The sequence below is a fragment of the Oncorhynchus mykiss genome, chromosome 9 (genome assembly GCF_057628025.1).
Source record: "Oncorhynchus mykiss isolate SJ-2025 chromosome 9, ASM5762802v1, whole genome shotgun sequence".
Classification (NCBI taxonomy): Eukaryota; Metazoa; Chordata; class Actinopteri; order Salmoniformes; family Salmonidae; genus Oncorhynchus; species Oncorhynchus mykiss.
In genome coordinates this window covers 79,705,961-79,711,960 of record NC_143030.1, presented here as the reverse complement: position 1 = coordinate 79,711,960, position 6,000 = coordinate 79,705,961, and positions in this window count along the sequence as shown.

Below are 6,000 nucleotides of genomic sequence, written 5' to 3'. Positions count from 1 at the left end.
AGAATGGGAGTGATGGAACATATCAAACAGAATGGGAGTGATGGAACATATCAAACAGAATGGGAGTGATGGAACATATCAAACAGAATGGGAGTGATGGAACATATCAAACAGAATGGGAGTGATGGAACATATCAAACAGAATGGGAGTGATGGAACATATCAAACAGAATGGGAGTGATGGAACATATCAAACAGAATGGGAGTGTTGGAACATATCAAACAGAATGGGAGTGATGGAACATATCAAACAGAATGGGAGTGATGGAACATATCAAACAGAATGGGAGTGATGGAACATATCAAACAGAATGGGAGTGATAGAACATATCAAACAGAATGGGAGTAATGGAACATATCAAACAGAATGGGAGTGATAGAACATATCAAACAGAATGGGAGTGTTGGAACATATCAAACAGAATGGGAGTGATAGAACATATCAAACAGAATGGGAGTGATGGAACATATCAAACAGAATGGGAGTGTTGGAACATATCAAACAGAATGGGAGTGATGGAACATATCAAACAGAATGGGAGTGATAGAACATATCAAACAGAATGGGAGTGATGGAACATATCAAACAGAATGGGAGTGTTGTATCATATCAAACAGAATGGGAGTGTTGTATCATATCAAACAGAATGGGAGTGATGGAACATATCAAACAGAATGGGAGTGTTGTATCATATCAAACAGAATGGGAGTGATGGAACATATCAAACAGAATGGGAGTGATGGAACATATCAAACAGAATGGGAGTGATGGAACATATCAAACAGAATGGGAGTGATGGAACATATCAAACAGAATGGGAGTGTTGGAACATATCAAACAGAATGGGAGTGATAGAACATATCAAACAGAATGGGAGTGTTGGAACATATCAAACAGAATGGGAGTGATGGAACATATCAAACAGAATGGGAGTGATAGAACATATCAAACAGAATGGGAGTGTTGGAACATATCAAACAGAATGGGAGTGATAGAACATATCAAACAGAATGGGAGTGTTGTATCATATCAAACAGAATGGGAGTGATAGAACATATCAAACAGAATGGGAGTGATGGAACATATCAAACAGAATGGGAGTGATGGAACATATCAAACAGAATGGGAGTGTTGGAACATATCAAACAGAATGGGAGTGATAGAACATATCAAACAGAATGGGAGTGTTGTATCATATCAAACAGAATGGGAGTGATAGAACATGTCAAACAGAATGGGAGTGATGGAACATATCAAACAGAATGGGAGTGATGGAACATATCAAACAGAATGGGAGTGTTGTATCATATCAAACAGAATGGGAGTGTTGTATCATATCAAACAGAATGGGAGTGATAGAACATGTCAAACAGAATGGGAGTGATAGAACATATCAAACAGAATGGGAGTGATAGAACATGTCAAACAGAATGGGAGTGATGGAACATATCAAACAGAATGGGAGTGATGGAACATATCAAACAGAATGGGAGTGATGGAACATATCAAACAGAATGGGAGTGATGGAACATATCAAACAGAATGGGAGTGATGGAACATATCAAACAGAATGGGAGTGATGGAACATATCAAACAGAATGGGAGTGATGGAACATATCAAACAGAATGGGAGTGTTGGAACATATCAAACAGAATGGGAGTGATGGAACATATCAAACAGAATGGGAGTGATGGAACATATCAAACAGAATGGGAGTGATGGAACATATCAAACAGAATGGGAGTGATAGAACATATCAAACAGAATGGGAGTAATGGAACATATCAAACAGAATGGGAGTGATAGAACATATCAAACAGAATGGGAGTGTTGGAACATATCAAACAGAATGGGAGTGATAGAACATATCAAACAGAATGGGAGTGATGGAACATATCAAACAGAATGGGAGTGTTGGAACATATCAAACAGAATGGGAGTGATGGAACATATCAAACAGAATGGGAGTGATAGAACATATCAAACAGAATGGGAGTGATGGAACATATCAAACAGAATGGGAGTGTTGTATCATATCAAACAGAATGGGAGTGTTGTATCATATCAAACAGAATGGGAGTGATGGAACATATCAAACAGAATGGGAGTGTTGTATCATATCAAACAGAATGGGAGTGATGGAACATATCAAACAGAATGGGAGTGATGGAACATATCAAACAGAATGGGAGTGATGGAACATATCAAACAGAATGGGAGTGATGGAACATATCAAACAGAATGGGAGTGTTGGAACATATCAAACAGAATGGGAGTGATAGAACATATCAAACAGAATGGGAGTGTTGGAACATATCAAACAGAATGGGAGTGATGGAACATATCAAACAGAATGGGAGTGATAGAACATATCAAACAGAATGGGAGTGTTGGAACATATCAAACAGAATGGGAGTGATAGAACATATCAAACAGAATGGGAGTGTTGTATCATATCAAACAGAATGGGAGTGATAGAACATATCAAACAGAATGGGAGTGATGGAACATATCAAACAGAATGGGAGTGATGGAACATATCAAACAGAATGGGAGTGTTGGAACATATCAAACAGAATGGGAGTGATAGAACATATCAAACAGAATGGGAGTGTTGGAACATATCAAACAGAATGGGAGTGATGGAACATATCAAACAGAATGGGAGTGATAGAACATATCAAACAGAATGGGAGTGTTGGAACATATCAAACAGAATGGGAGTGATAGAACATATCAAACAGAATGGGAGTGTTGGAACATATCAAACAGAATGGGAGTGATAGAACATATCAAACAGAATGGGAGTGTTGTATCATATCAAACAGAATGGGAGTGATGGAACATATCAAACAGAATGGGAGTGATAGAACATATCAAACAGAATGGGAGTGTTGGAACATATCAAACAGAATGGGAGTGATAGAACATATCAAACAGAATGGGAGTGTTGTATCATATCAAACAGAATGGGAGTGATGGAACATATCAAACAGAATGGGAGTGATGGAACATATCAAACAGAATGGGAGTGATAGAACATATCAAACAGAATGGGAGTGATGGAACATATCAAACAGAATGGGAGTGATAGAACATATCAAACAGAATGGGAGTGTTGGAACATATCAAACAGAATGGGAGTGATAGAACATATCAAACAGAATGGGAGTGTTGGAACATATCAAACAGAATGGGAGTGTTGTATCATATCAAACAGAATGGGAGTGATGGAACATATCAAACAGAATGGGAGTGTTGTATCATATCAAACAGAATGGGAGTGATAGAACATATCAAACAGAATGGGAGTGATAGAACATATCAAACAGAATGGGAGTGATGGAACATATCAAACAGAATGGGAGTGATAGAACATATCAAACAGAATGGGAGTGATAGAACATATCAAACAGAATGGGAGTGATAGAACATATCAAACAGAATGGGAGTGATGGAACATATCAAACAGAATGGGAGTGATAGAACATATCAAACAGAATGGGAGTGATAGAACATATCAAACAGAATGGGAGTGATAGAACATATCAAACAGAATGGGAGTGATAGAACATATCAAACAGAATGGGAGTGATGGAACATATCAAACAGAATGGGAGTGATGGAGCATATCAAACAGAATGGGAGTGATGGAACATATCAAACAGAATGGGAGTGATGGAACATATCAAACAGAATGGGAGTGTTGTATCATATCAAACAGAATGGGAGTGATGGAACATATCAAACAGAATGGGAGTGATAGAACATATCAAACAGAATGGGAGTGATAGAACATATCAAACAGAATGGGAGTGATAGAACATATCAAACAGAATTTACAGCACAAAGACAAGAGTCAACGAACAATGAGTCAATAATTGATGCCTTCTGGGAGTAGTATCAAGTCCAAACTTAATGTGTAGCGTTAGAAAGATGGCTGTAAGAAGTTTTACAATGGCACTGAACGTTTTTAATTTCTCCATATTTCAAGACATGTGGAGGTGCCGTGAAATCCCCAATGAGTTGGGCAATACTATTTTCCTCATACATATTGAAAAAAGCTATTGCTTTAATACTGGATTTCAAATTATACTCCAACATTATAAGAATGGAAGAATCAAATGATTTACTATTTAATTAAATATTGAAGACAATCTAGCTACAGACAGAAACAACATGACACAAATGTGCAAATCATGTGGGGCAGAGTTTTGCAGGCATTTAGAGACGACACTGGGCGTGGATAAGAGCGGAACATGGTGGTCTGAGCAAGCGTGATGTCATTAACATTTTGTGGAAACGTATGTAACTGTTCAGTTGTCTATTGTTTTTTTGTCCATTTATGTTTTCATTTATTATTTTTAAAAATCTAAAAGTTGTAAAACATATTTTAGCTTCAACTTGTTGCAGAGGAGAGGTAACGGTAACTTACCTGTTCTGTCCAATGACAACGATGAAACCTTGTGGATTCTACCTCCTCTGAAATAATGCCGTTTTTATTAACGCTATCACACCTCTTAGACTATGAGCAATTAAATGACTACGTGTCCCAATTAAATAACACCATATTAGCTATACAGTGCACTACTTTTGAAGGGAATAGGGTATTAGCTATACAGTGCACTACTTTTGAAGGGAATAGGGTATTATCTATAGAGTGCACTGCTTTTGAATGGTGTATGGTACTATTTGGGGCGCAGCCATTCTGTTCTGGATCAATCCACTAATTGGCATTACATTAGTAACGTCCCAAGGCTATTATCTTGCATTTCATTCTGGACAGTGACTAATTTCACTGTTTTGGAATACTGTTAGACCACTGTGCTTTGACCTAGCCGAAAAAAATATATATTTAGCTCTGTTGAATCTGACAGTGTGTAGCCTAAGCCTATATCACTGACGTAATGAAATATAAAATGTCATGGCACTGATAAGTTAGGCTACCTCCAGAAATAATATATTGATTAAGTGTCCTTTGTGTCAAGAGGTTGTTATCGTTGCCTTTCTGGTGACGCACAGTGCAGAGCAGACAGACCACAGACACACAGACGGCGGCTGTTTTGAGAATCAGCACCATGGACAACGGTAGACGCGCGGCGCTCACTGGCTCCATCCGTCGTCGGATTGAAATTAGAACACTCTGTTTTATCGACAAAATTGCATCAGTGTAAAATGATCCGAATAGCCCACTTTTCAAACAAACACACCCCAAACCAACAAACAAAACCAACATCACAGGCAGGCTTTACCATATAGCATAAACGTTGGAAAGAAGAGGAGCCTAAAATAGTTGTGAAACGTACAGAGTGCCTGGTCTGCAACCAACTTTGTTTAGGTGATACAAACACGAGAACATGTGATATAAACAATATGTTAATGAAATATACATAAACAACAACAAAACCTGTAAACATTCTTTTAACCTCTCTTTAATACATTATAATGTAAACACCCCATGTATACCCCGTGGAGTGCCGGAAATAAAGCGAGAGGACTGAAGATAGCCTCATACAACATAATGGACTAAAATATAATAGAATAGGTTAATTGTACTTCCCCACAGGGAACTTCAACTATAAACTTTATACGGATACCCATGGTCTGGCCAGCCCAGCCTTTTCGGGGGCTTAAGCGAAATGTGCAGGTGCCCTGTCTACCTGGTCGGTAATTCGACTGTGACTACTACGAGTTTATATAGCTAGCTAGACTAATTTACCCATTCTAAAATATGTTAGCTGACAAGGGTTAGTTGAGTGACTGTCAGTGACTGACATAACAAGATAAAAAAAAAAGCAGATGCACAACTAAATTTAGAAATGACACCATCTATATTCTACTATTGTTACTTTCAACAGTCATGTTGTACACCCTGTCTGAGTTGTTTTTGTCGGCGGTGGTTTACGCCGCTTATGCCTACGGCCGGGCCTCAAACATGTACGTTTCAGTTACAACGGCATAGACCTGAGGAAGAGAGTAACTTCAAAATCCCCCCCAA